Raw genomic sequence first — 14077 nt, 5'->3', positions numbered from 1 at the left:
AGAGCAGGAGGAGCTGAGCAGATTGTGCATAGTATCCTGTCTGAGGAATCATGTTGTAGAGCAGAAGCAATGTAGGTTGAATGATGTGTCCTATCTGCAGGCAGCTTGTTATAAAGCAGGAGGAGATTGGACAATTGTATATAGTGTCCTATCTGCAGGCAGCATGTTATTAAGCAGGAGAAGATAAGCAGATTGTATATTGTGTACTTTCTGCAGACAGCATGTTATAGAGCAGGAGGAGCTGAGCACATTGTACATAGTGCCCTATCTGCAGGCAGCATGTTATAGAGCAGGAGGAGCTGAGCATATTGTACATAATGTCCTATATGCAGGCAGCATGTTATAGAACAGGTGACGCTGAGCACATTGTACATAGTGTCCTATCTACAGGTAGCATGTTATAGAGCAGGAGGAGCTGAGCAGATTGTACATAGTGTCCTATCTGCAGGCAGCATGTTATATAGCAGGAGGAGCCGAGCAGATTGTACATAGTGTCCTATCTGCAGGCAGCATGTTATAGAGCAGGAGCCAAGCAGATTGTACATAGTGTCCTATCTGCAGGCATCATGTTATAGAGCAGGAGGAGCTGAGCACATTGTACATAGTGTTCTATCTGCAGGCAGCACGTTGTAGAGCAGGAGGAGCTGAGCACATTGTACATAGTGTCCTATCTGCAGGCAACACGTTGTAGAGCAGGAGGAGCTGAACACATTGTATATAGTGTTCTATCTGCAGCCAGCATGTTATAGAGCAGGAGGAGCCAAGCAGATTGTACATAGTGTCCTATCTGCAGGCAGCATGTTATAGAGCAGGAGGAGCTGAGCAGTGTGTACATAGTGTTCTATCTGCAGGCAGCATGTTATAGAGCAGGAGGAGCTGAGCATATTGTACATAATGTCCTATATGCAGGCAGCATGTTATAGAACAGGTGACGCTGAGCACATTGTACATAGTGTCCTATCTACAGGCAGCATGTTATAGAGCAGGAGGAGCTGAGCAGATTGTACATAGTGTCCTATCTGCAGGCAGCATGTTATATAGCAGGAGGAGCCGAGCAGATTGTACATAGTGTCCTATCTGCAGGCAGCATGTTGTACAGCAGGAGTTGAGCAGATTATACATAGTGTCCTATCTGCAGGCAGCATGTTATAGAGCAGGAGGAGCTAAGCAGATTGTACATAGTGTCCTATCTGCAGGCAGCATGTTATAGAGCAGGAGGAGCTGAGCACATTGTACATAGTATCCTATCTGCAGGCAGCATGTTATAGAGCAGGAGGAGCTGAGCACATTGTACATAGTGTCCTATCTGCAGGCAGCATGTTATAGAGCAGGAGGAGCTGAGCACATTGTACATAGTGTCCTATCTGCAGGCAGCATGTTATAGAGCAGGAGGAGCTGAGCACATTGTACATAGTGTCCTATCTGCAGGCAGCATGCTATAGAGCAGGAGGATGCTCTCAGGTGATTACCAGATGAATAGATCGTTTTATACATTTTTTTGCTGTCAGATTAATCTCTATCACCTGTAGAATAACTACAAGTCTGATTACGTATTGTCCCGTCGTGTCCTATAGTCTCGCAGTTGATATTCGTGCACCTGAGTCACAGGTGATGGACCTTTCCATCACCTCATAGAGACACAGGGCTCCATGTACGCGTCTGGTAGTCACCCAGATAGGAAAGCAGTTTCATCGTAAGATTGTGAGAGATTGCTCATGGCACTGACTGATGTCACACAACAACTGGCATCAGCCGAGTCCACGGAGCAGAGGAGGTCTCAGCCTCCGCTATCTTCTTACTATTTTTAGTGTTCTGTTCAGTGCATAAACATTATATAACAAGATCTAAGCTCCCCCTAGTGGCTGAGATACGGCTTTACCCTGGATACAAGATGGAGGGCGCAGGTTCTGTGTGGTGTCCTGGACCATATGTATCACCATAGTTACAGGTTGGCCTGTACATCCTTCACATTCATAGGTTGGTGTCCTATTAGAGGGGTTGGAATTTTCACCTCATTTTTTTTGTAATATATGTGTAAGTGTGAGGGGCAGGATATTAGGTAATTTACCAATATACATCTATTAATAGTTCTGCTCCGCTTTCTTGATATGTAAAGTGAAGCCTCCTGTCTTTTACCTCATCAGTCAGACATTCCTGTCCATAAAATGGCTGTAGATGGTGGGTCATGTGATCTCTGACCATGAGCAATCACCCTGCCAGGACCATAAATACTATTTTAAGGTCCTGGCAGGGTGATTGCTCATGGACAGTTAGAGATCACATGACCCACCATCTGCGGCCATTTTATGGTCAGGAATTTCTGGCTGATGAGGTAAAAGACCGGAGGCTTCACTTTACACATCAAGAAAGTGGAGCAGAACTATTAAAGGGGTTTTCCCACAAAGAAAAGTTAGGCCCTATCCATGGGATAGGGCCTAACTTGCTGATCAGTGGGGGTCTCAGTGCTGAGACCCCCACAGATCACGAAAACGAGAGGTCTGATGGGGTCCTCCGTCAAACTCCTCATCGGTCCGTCAGATTGATGAACAGACAACCGCGCATGACCGTTCTGCTCCATTAGTTTCTATGGAACTGATGGAAATTGCTGAGTGCTGTGCTCAGACCTCTCGTTTTCGGGATCTGCACTGAGACGCCCCACTGATCAGCAAGTTAGGCCCTTACTTTTCTTCGAAGGAAAACCCCTTTAATAGATGTATATTGGTGAATTACTGAATATTCTGCCCCTCCCCCCATTTAAACATATTACAAAAAGCATGAGGTAAAGCGGCCAACCCCTTTAAATGCCCTGGCATGGACAGCCTGCTAGGTCTGCTAAGTGCTTGGAAATGGTCTGGATAGAGACAGGTTGTGTAATGCAGGGGCTACATCTCTCTAGTGGTGATCTATCTGGCCCATTTGGACCCTGTTTGCTGTGTATGTGCCCCCATGTAAACAATGCTCCTCACAGGGTCGGCTCCAGGTTTCAGTAGGCCCCTGGGGGACAGAGCCTCAGTGGGCCTCTTTGCAGTGAACTCACGTGGCGGCATTAAAAATTCAGAAACTAAAACCCCTCCTGTCTCCTGTTCCATAAAATATTCCCTACTTTAATATACCAAACAGCCCCCTCATGGTTATTTTATATGAAGCCCCCCTCACACCCACAGATTCCTTATGTACAGCAGCCCTGGGCCCCTGGCACTTGCCCAGTTATACCGAGTGCTGGTGCCAGCCCTGGCTCCCCGCATCGAAGTCGTTATGGACTGGACAGTGAGCAATGCTTCTAAATCCCCCTCCCATTTCTCTCATTCCCAATGGTGCCCAACTTCTCCAAGTCTGTCAACTAGACGAAATGTTTTTGAATGGGTCGTAGAGACACCCCCAGCTGTCAACATCCTATGACAAGAAGAACATTGCTCAAAAGTAGCCTCTGAAAACCTACCGGAAATACCCGGAATATAGGGGCTCATTTACTAAGGGTCCGAATGCCGCACTTTCGTCAGGTTTCCCGAATATTTCCGTTTTGCGCCGAATTGCCCCGGGATTTTGGCGCACGTGATCGGATGGTGGCGCATCGGCGCTGGCTTTCACGCGACAGAAATCGGGGGCGTGGCCGTCGGACAACCCGTCGGATTCGTAAAAAAAACGTGGAATTGAAAAAACGTTTTGTGTCGCAAGGTCACGCACTTACATGCACCAGGAAGAAGAAGGTGAACTCCGGCGGACCTCGGCGCAGCAGCGACACCTGCTGGATATCAGGCACGACCTTAGTGTATCCCAGCAGACCCGAATCCTCATCGGACAACACGCCGTGGGATCGCGGGTGGACCGGGTAAGTAAATGAGCCCCTTAGAGTCAGAAGCAAATCCCACCAACCTGACATCGATGACTTCTTCAAGTTTCATCACTCAGGTATAAATATTCCCTGTGATAAAAACCTGAAGAGCGCCAGTCGTCTCCGCTTAGATTCTGGCGATTCCCTCCTCTGGATTGAATGATGGACCTCGAGCAGCTCATTTTGTAAAACGCTTTATTACGCATTCATTCATTCTAACAATTGTTAGACTCGTGTCTTTTCACGCCACATACGCTATAAATCCGACACTTAAAAAGAAAAATTCCGACATCTCGATCTGTGTTATTCTTTTTATATGAGCGGCGTAGTAATACGGATGTTACATTATCTGTTTCATGGGCTTGAGCCTTGACCCAGGAGGTATTTTTCACTCAACGCATTAAAATTTGTGATTAGACTAAAGCTGCTCCGGTACGGAAAATTCATTCATAAAAGAAAATTCCGGCTACATCACTGACTGGAGGCCTCGTAACCAGCAGAACGTTTACTACGTATACAGAAACCTACCTGTCAGCCTAGAAGGAGGAACTTGCCTGTTGAAATATAAGATTTTTTTCTGCCACCACTAGTGGGCGCTCACTATATTTACAATCAATGAGAACTGTATAAATCAATATGTAGAGCACCCCCTAGAGGTGGCTGCAGGTAGTCAGGATCATGTTATTTACTTCTATGAATATATATAAGAGGACACTGAATTTGGAAGACACTGAAAATGACATTCAATATACTGTAAATGCCTGCCTACGACTTCCTTAGTTATTGTTGTGTCCTAAATAGTGTTGAGCAGACCCGAACAGCAAAGTTGAAGTCACTGCTGAACTTTTTGGGTTTGGGTCCCCGGACTCAAACTTCTTTCAATAGTTCCGGTCTGGGCTTAGCTCAAACTTAGCCGCCCCCCCCCCCCCCCCCCGGTCCTCTCCACCAATTACACCCATGATCGGTGATGACATCATTTAAATCAATGTGGCACATGCATGCTGGGACTTGCATGCCTGTGAAGGAGTGTGCACTGCCATTTTGGGAGGATCCTTGCTCCCCCATGATGTCACAGGGATCTTCTATCTCCAAATTGGTGACGCTCCAGAATCACAAGGCATTTAAATGGCACAAGCAGATTGGATTTCAAAGTGGCGTTTAATGGGTTAACACCTTTGATTGCTGACAGCACTGATCACGGGTGTTACTGGTGGAGGTTTGGTTTCTTTAGCCGAACTTTCTTTTGTCCACTTATCACTAAACCATTCTAGACATTCAGGAACATCATGGGGCACATTTACCTAAGGCTCCTCACACGGCATTTTCATTGGGTTTCCCAACTATTTCCGATTAGGGCCACATTTAACAGGGGTTTTTAGGCGCACGCGATCGGAATTTGCCGCAGTTGCACCGACTTTCATGCAATGCAAATCGGGGGGCGTGGCCGTCGGACAACCTGATGGAATTTAAAATTCAAATTGTGTCGCAAGACAATGCACTTACATGCACCAGGAAGAAGATGGTGAACTCCGGCGGACCTGAGCGGGGAAGCGACAGATGCAGGAAATCGGGCGCATGAGTTACATGAATCGCAGCACAACGCCGGATCGTTGGACAGTCCAGGACGGGTAAGTAAATGCGCCCCTATGTATTAATCCATAACCACCCTAGACCACCAGGGATTCTGATTCACTATCCATTGACAACACTACTCAAGATAATGGATATGTCAGTACCGATACCATCAGGACTATTTGATGTCTAGCTGTTAGGCACTCTAGACCTCCAAGAGTACCAGATATTAACCCATGACTACCTGAAACCACTATGGATATATATAAGATAATATGGATATGTCACTATCCCAATGTAAACCAAGCTGTCTACACCTCTAGGAATAGGAAACCTCCCAGATCACCATGGATACTTGATTGCTATTCAAGATAACACTATGATTAATAATGTGTGTATCACATCGCAGGCCATCGAGACTATAGTAAACCATTCTACGATCAAATCCATTTCTGACCATTCCCAGTCACTAGGACTAAAATGTGATTACCCCTAAACCGACCTAGGCCTCCAAGGATACTAGATATAAGCCAACGATCACCCTCGACCTCCATAGATACTAGATCAAAATCCAAGACTCACTGATTGTGATCACCAACTCAAACCAAGATTATAATTTATCAACCTATAAACCAGCCGTGACTTCCAGAGATACTAGATATTTACCCATTACCCCTCTAGACCACCATGGTTTCTATATTCCCTATTCTTAGTAATGTAGATGTATCAGGTATCAAACCATCAAGGCAATAAGTTGTGACTCAGTAAATCTCTCTTTGATAGAATCCAAGAAGTCTCTTAGAACAGAACTGTTCTAGTTGAACCAATCAGAGCTCAGCTTTCATTTTCCCACAGCTGTTTATAAAGTTAAAGCCGAACTCTGATTGGTTTCCATGGGCAACTAGAACAGTTTTACCTTTTACACTTATGATCAATCTCTCCCTATATGTCAACATTACAAGCTACTAAGATTAGTATGTGTTAACCCCTAAACCACCCTAGACCAAAAGGGTCATTAGATACAATACAAGCCTATTACAGGGCAGTTACCATTCCCAAAAAAAGTGCCTCCCCAGACTGCATTAAATTATATACAATGTTCCTCAAATTAATTATCTCAACTGTAGCATAACAGTCCTCCCAAAATTAAAAATATTTCATGTGTTGTTTGGATGTATAGATTATAGTGTATGCAGCACATCCAATTCAGCTGGTCTAAACAGCGGCTCCCAAGGATTCATTTTAGTTTATCCAATGACCCCCCTTTAATTAAAACATGTACACCCTCTTATTATATGAATTATATTTAGAATAGTGCAGTACATAAATACATCACCAACACCAAGCTCAATACATAAATACAGCACCAGGACCAGGGTCCCTATCTGCAAATATACAGTATCCTACATTACATGAGATATATATATATATATATATATATATATAGTGCTCCATTTAATCGATAGATATATATACTGTGCCCATTACAAGGAGATTGCACAGATACAGATATATTCTGTGCTCAATTACAGAGAGTCCAATATGCACAACGCCCCTTTCAAAGAGAAATAGATATATACTGTACTGAATACAGAGAGGTAAATATATATAATTACATGCACATGCATGTATTCTGTGACCCATTACAGATATATTTATATATATACAGTGCCCATTTACAGTTACATATATACAGTGTATAAAAATATTACTTACCTCTCCCTTGCTCCCAGGCTTCCTCTTCCTCCTGCTCTGCTGCCCAGCTCCCCACTTCTTCTGATGACTCATGCAGTGCGAAGAGTCCTCTGCTGTGCACTCATTATCAATAGCATCAGAGTCCTAAAGACACAGATGATATATGCTGGTGTGCCCACTATCTGCTCCACAAAGAGGCGGTCCACCCTGGGCGGTCACATGTCTTTCCGGTGATAGAAACAGTTCTGACTTATTGTACTAGTATAGAATCCAAGGCTGTCTCCATCCCAAACCAAAATTATAAATCATGAACCCATATCGTGCTCTAGAGATATTAGATATTTACCCATTACCCACTAGATCACCCTGGATCCTGGCCAGGGGCGTAACTACAGTGGTATCAGGCATAGCAGCCGCTATGGGGCACGCAGTGTTAGGGGGCCCCGACATCTGACCTGACACTAAAGAATGGAGGATGTTTATCACTATATACATATTATGCTGCATTTTGTACAGTATAATATGTATATATTCTGGATGTGTGTATCTGTGGTGTGTATATGCTGTATCTGTCTATGGTGTATGATGTGTATATATTGTATGTGTGTATATACATCAGTGTATGGCACTTTATATATATATTTGTGATGTGTATATGCGTGTAAGAGTGTATAAAATTGGGTGTGTATGAGTGAAGAACTGTATGTATATAGGTATTTTAATGTGTGTGTGTGTATATATCAGTGTAATATTTTTAAGCAGTAAGGTGGCCCCATTAAGAAGTCTGCTATGGGGCCCTGCCTCTCCTAGTTACGCCCCTGATCCTGGCTCATTATCTGACATTATAAAAAAGAAATTACATTAGAAAGATTTGGGTAAAAATTCTAGTTTTCTATGAAATGTCTTATCCATAGTAATAATAAGAAAAAAAAATATGTTAATTCAGTTTATAAAGACATTTCTGGATGTTTTTGATGTAGTTTTTTTCGGCTGTTTGTATTCAGGTCTTCTAGGTGTTGCATTTAATCTTCTGTCACAGACATAACCAGCCCTCATGGCTTTGTTAGTGCGGTAATGTTTTCTGACTTTTGATCGTATTACTTGTAATTCCGAGTTCAGCTTCTGGAAAAAAATAATCTCACACTTGAGCGCACAGAAGAGCGGATCTATCTAGAATAGAAATATTGAAAAGAAAAAAAATAATTCCATCTACCGCCCCTTATGTTATTGGCTTCTGGCCGTTTGCCCCTATTGTTTCTCATATTTATTTGAACAAATAGAAAGGGAATCTGAATACAACGGGAATAAGCTGTTAAGTGACAAATCTGACTGCAGGAGCCGGAGTCAGGTGAGTAACGCGTTCCGAAGAGCCGGAAACCACACAAACTATGTGCAAAGCAATACCACCGCTATAATACCACCACTATATGTGCATGTGGACAACTTCTATATAACACCATTAACATGCAAAATTTAATGCATGTGTAACAGGCCGACTACACAAGGTATATTTGTAGTCTGTTACCATGGACACAAATATGTGCATGAGGACAACTTCTATATAACTTTTAACAACATTTACATTTAGGTTATATTTGAAGTCTGTTACTATGGACACAAATATGTACACGCAGGAGCTGTGGAACACAAAATATACAAGATTCACAGCTTTTAAAAAAAAAAAATTATTTTAGAGAATTTGAAAGGAAATCTCCCATCCAAATAAACTTTGATAAACCAGCGACACTTACTTGTAGATACAGCCACCGTAACTGTGGTAATCTTCTTATGTTTGTTTTCCATGGCCTCCATCCTTCTAAAATCGACTTTCAAAAATATGCTAATGAACCAAAAGGGCTTTATTAGAGACCTGCTGTGCTCTCTCTTAACAGGCTGTTACCAAGGAGATTACATCAGGCAGAGGGAGGGTGAGACAGTGTAACAGCTTGTGAAGACAGAGCACGGAGTGGCTCAGGTAATGCCCCTGGTTCATTAGTATAATTTTAAACATTGATATTAGAAGGAAGGAGGCCATGGATAACAAATATAGGAAGATTACCACAGTCACGGTGCCTGGATCTATGATTTAGTGTCCCTGGGATTTTGATGATAGATTTCTTTAAAAGGAAAACTACCACCATGGATCTACCTATTAAAATAGATCCGGTGGAAGGTTCCTCTAATGTAGAATAGTATAGCCCTTTTTAGGGCTAATTCGTTCGTGGCCCAGAACGTTTGTACATTTTAATTCCCCTAATATGCAAATTTTCTAAAGATGCTACTGGGGCGTGGAGTAGCCGGAGCTGAGGCTACACGACACGACTACTCCATGCCCCAGTAGCCTCTTGCTTTCCGTTAACCAATGCATCTTCAGCGCGCAGCTCCTTGTAGCTACACGCACACGATTGCGAAGCCGGGTTCTGCACATGAGCAGTAGTTACCTCCTCGGAGCTTCGCAGACGAGTGGTAGCTGCGCGCTGAAGATGTATTGGTGGGCGGAAAGCAAGAGGCTGATGGGACAAAGAGCAGCCGCGCCGTGTAGCCTCGACTCCGACTACTCCACTCCAGTAGCCTCTTTAGAAAATTGGCACATTAGAGGAATTAAAATGTATAAAAGTTCTGGGCCACAAACAAATTAGCCCTAAAAAGGGCTATACAACTCTACATTAGAGGAACCTACCACCGGATCTACCTTAATAGGTTTCCTTTAAATAAAATTGTTTCAGCATCACATCTACCCCTTCTTCTCTCTACCTTCCCTCCGGCTTTTGTGTGGTGGTAACTGCAGAAGGCACATATGTCTTGCCGGTTCCTAAAACGACAAACACTTGCACCCTCACTCTGTTTGCATCAATCACCACGTTACCTGGATTATATAGGGCACCTTCCCTTATGGGTAGGTGCCTGAGCTATAGGGTTCCTGGATCTAATGGAAAAGTCAGCGAAAACCCCTTTATTACAGGAGGAATTTTTATTTTCCCAGAAAAGCCGCAGCCTAATTTCTGTTAAACTTTTTGCTTTGTTCCTGTGGACAAGGAGAATAGGAGTTTCTGGGGGTGAACTTGTCAGGGCTGTGACTTTGATTCTTCCCATTTGCCTTTGTTCTTGTTACTTTCATCAGTAAAAAATCCGCCTTGTACAAACCAGAGACCCTGGCAGGTTTCCTCTCACTCCCCTGGGACCAATTACCGCTGGTTTCTCCTCTGCAATGGTTTGATTAGACGACGTGCACAGTCGAGATGTTTTTGCACGAGGATTAAGCCGCAGATTGATAGCGGGCATCTTCATCAAACTGGGTGTTCAAAATGTTTCAAATGGACCTGTCAACTTTTTGACAGGATCTCTTCCGTCAACAACAGGCCACTTATGAGCTCGAATTGGCAAACGTGTCTAAACGACTTCCATCAGTTTTCGAGTCATAGGAGAGATGGAAAGCGTGAGTAATAGTTAGAAATATTAAGAAGGACTTTGACTATTACCCTCTACCAATGTCGGACTAGGTTTTCTTAGGCCCACCAGAGAAAATCAAACTCTTCATTATTCCCCAGGAAATATACACCAAATTGTGGTGTTTTCTGATGGAGTTTTGGGGTTGGGTTGAGCCAGGGCCCACCGGAGAATCCTCTGGTACTCCGGTGGGCCAGTCCGACACTGCCCTCTACATCTCCACTTAGTCCTTGACTTGTGGAGAATTGTAATAACCTCTGGGAAGTCTCACCAACTCTCGACGTTGTACTGCTGCTAAACTAGATTTTCTAAGCCGGGATTGGAAACTGGTAGACCATAAACTGAACTGGATGAAAGCTAACATAAGTTACCCAATAAATTGGTATAGACAAATATACAAAGCGGAGAACCTACAGTACACAGTAGAAATGGACACCACCAGCTGGTGGTCTTTGCGTATTGCTTGTTGCCTTGATCTTGCCTTGAGCTTTATCCCCTCGTGGCATCTTGCTGCTGTTCTTGTGGCTCTTGTTGATCCTTATAGGGTCACTCGCCCGCTTGACCTGTTTAACTTGTGTTGTCCACAGCTTGACTGTGACTTCATATCTGTGCTTCCTGACCCAACCTATTTCTGGATTATCGACCACTCTTTCGCTTGACCCTTGGTGGCTTGAAATGGTGTCTGTTGGCCCTCGCCTTCACTAGCCTTCACCTACCATAAACATTTGAAATGGAAACAACCAAAGGGCTCTCCCTGCAGCGAAGTCCATAAAGGGTTAAATGGTGGCCATTGCCTTTAGATGGCCCAACGTCATACCAGCCAGAAGATTCATAACTTGCTGCCCATAAAACCACCTAGTGTTTCATCGACATAATAGAACGTTGCTCCGGAGAAAAAATTAGGTTGCAATTTTGGTGGTCCCCCAAAACTTCAACATGCTCTATTTCACATATTATTAAGATAAATGCTTTGGGGGTAAGAAGAAGCAGTTGTGAGTTAAAGAGGATTGGGACCCAGACATAAGTTGTCAACGTGTAGTAGTTTAGTGTTTACAGATAGAGATCAGGGGACCTGACGTTTGGGTTCAGTCATGTGACATGAACATGTTGCCTGATTGGTGGACGTTCAGCCAATCCGGCAAATCGACACCCCTAGCAACTAGCTATAACTCTGATTGGCCAGGGGACATCCTGAGCATGACCTTTGGGTCCACTTATGTCTCGAGTTTCCATTAATAGTCATATTCTTAAAGATTTAAACAATAATATTTTGATATCCTGAGGCCACCCCTAGGGGGAGATCATAACACACAGCCCCGATGAGCATAATACGAGTTGTATAAATCCGTGCATTTGTAGTTGTGACCGAGAGTATCAAACATTTTATTAATAACAGATGCAATCTTTGATTCCAGTATCGCAGACTAATTTGTGCTTTGCATTGTAATAAATTAGGTGAATGGATTTGACGCGCTTCATGTTTGCTTTTGGCGGATCAAAGAAAATGAACTAATGGATTTTTAATTTACTTACCAAATGTTAATCTTGTTAATATGAGTTTTTCACTTTTATAATTATGTTGTTAGATCTGAAATTTTGTGATTCATTCATTTCTTAAAGGGAACCCGTCACCACTATTTTCACAAATACAGGTAGTGACAGGTTCCTATAGAGCTCTAATAACTATTTGACACCCTGCTTGTAGCTAAAAATTATGCCCCTGAGATTCCCATATATTCAACTTTATAGTTTTATCTGGTAACTAAGCATGGCTACAGGGAGTCCAGGTGGGCGTGGCCTCCTCAGGCTGAATCCAGCAGCTCCTCCCCATCCCTATCTCTGTATGCTGCTATAATGTCATGTGACCAGGGTGACATCATCGCAGGTCCTATAACTTTTGTAGCATTAGGAACTGTACACTAAGCATATATGTCATGAAATCACAGCATATTTTATCACATGAAATCACAGCAGCCTGCATGGAGAGGAGTAGAAGTCCATGGAGGCTGCTGTGATGGTTTTATGTGGTCAGATATGTACATGGGGTATAGTTTTCATATTAAGTAGCTCAAGGACCTTTGATGATGTCACCATGGTCACATGACATTAGGCCTATTATGGAGTCTTATTATGGAGTTGAATGTGTCAAAAGTAGAGATGACCCACATAGATCGCAGCCAATATGGCAAATTGACACCCCTAGCTACTAGCCATGGCTTTGATTGGCCACGGGTGTACTCCTGACCGATCACAGCTATGGCTAGTAGCTAGGGACATGAATTTGAGGCTAGACTATTCAACTGCCAATCTCGCAATATATTTGGGTGTCGCTTGGGATGCACCTGAATCCTAGAAATAAAAGTTTGGGTCCGCTCATTTCTATTCAAGAAAATGTCGTTACCGTAAGAGCTCCCTCTAGTAGTGGCAGTGAGAAAGCACAATTATATGGTTTGTTCCCTCAGTGAAGGGTATTTGCAGCTCTCTATCCGAACTATATATTAATTATATAGATATGAGATAGATAGATAGATAGATATGAGATAGATAGATAGATAGATAGATAGATATGAGATAGATAGATAGATAGATAGATAGATAGATAGATAGATAGATAGATACAGCAAAAAATTTAGAAAATCCAATTGTCACTGGGACAAAAAAAATTTGGTCTTGAGTGACAATTATAAAATATACAGTTCCAACTTACATACAAGTACAAACCCAAGGGACATATTGGGGGTCATTTACTAACGGCCCGATTCGCGTTTTCCCGACGTGTTACCCGAATATTTCCGATTTGCGCCGCTTGTACATGAATTGCCCCGGGTTTTTGGCGCACGCGATCGGATTGTGGCGCATCGGGGCCGGCATGCGCGCGACAGAAATCGGGGGGACGTGGCCGAACGAAAACCCGACGTATTCGGAAAAACCGCCGCATTTAAAAACCGAAATGTGTCGCTTAGGAAGCACTCACCTTCACCTGCTATGGGATGGTGCATTCCGGGGCGTTAAGATTATTTTCGGCGCAGCAGCGCCACCTGGTGGACGGCGGAGGAACTACCTTCTTAAATCCCAGCCGGACCCGAATCCTGTGCAGAGAAGGCGCCGCTGGATCGCGAATGGGCCGGGTAAGTAAATCTGCCCCATTGTGTACGTCACCAGGGTACTGCCTGTATTTAGTTAGATCCTAGGTAATACACACATTCCCCTTGTTTGCATGTAGCTTTATTACTTTGTAGTTGTCAGCTTTTCCTACTTCTGAGAGACGAGTAAAGCACCACTTCATCGAGCCCGAAATCTTGTGTTTCATCATCACATCAGCAGATCAAAACCATAAGGCGACAGCTCCCCACTTTCCAGCACACTGATTGCTCAGTCATTGAAGAGCATTCATCTTTCATTAGTTGTCACCATATGGCAGGCCTCCGCCTCTAGTCATGTCATTGATCAAAGTTTTACAGCTCTCAGGTGGGATCTGTATGAACCTGTGAGAGGCATCAGCCGGCTGTGCGGAGGAGATACTTATAGCTC

The 14077-nt window shown here is 43.5% G+C and overlaps 1 protein-coding gene across 4 annotated transcripts in view; it reads left to right on the top strand.

Annotated features, from left to right (window-relative positions):
- DLG2 (discs large MAGUK scaffold protein 2) overlaps window positions 1-14077 on the top strand; it is an 860202-nt gene that overhangs the window by 254175 nt on the left and 591950 nt on the right. The window lies entirely within an intron of this gene.

This window comes from Engystomops pustulosus, chromosome 2 (assembly GCF_040894005.1).
Source record: "Engystomops pustulosus chromosome 2, aEngPut4.maternal, whole genome shotgun sequence".
NCBI lineage: Eukaryota > Metazoa > Chordata > Amphibia > Anura > Leptodactylidae > Engystomops > Engystomops pustulosus.
This window is presented reverse-complemented; position numbering and strand designations above follow the sequence as displayed.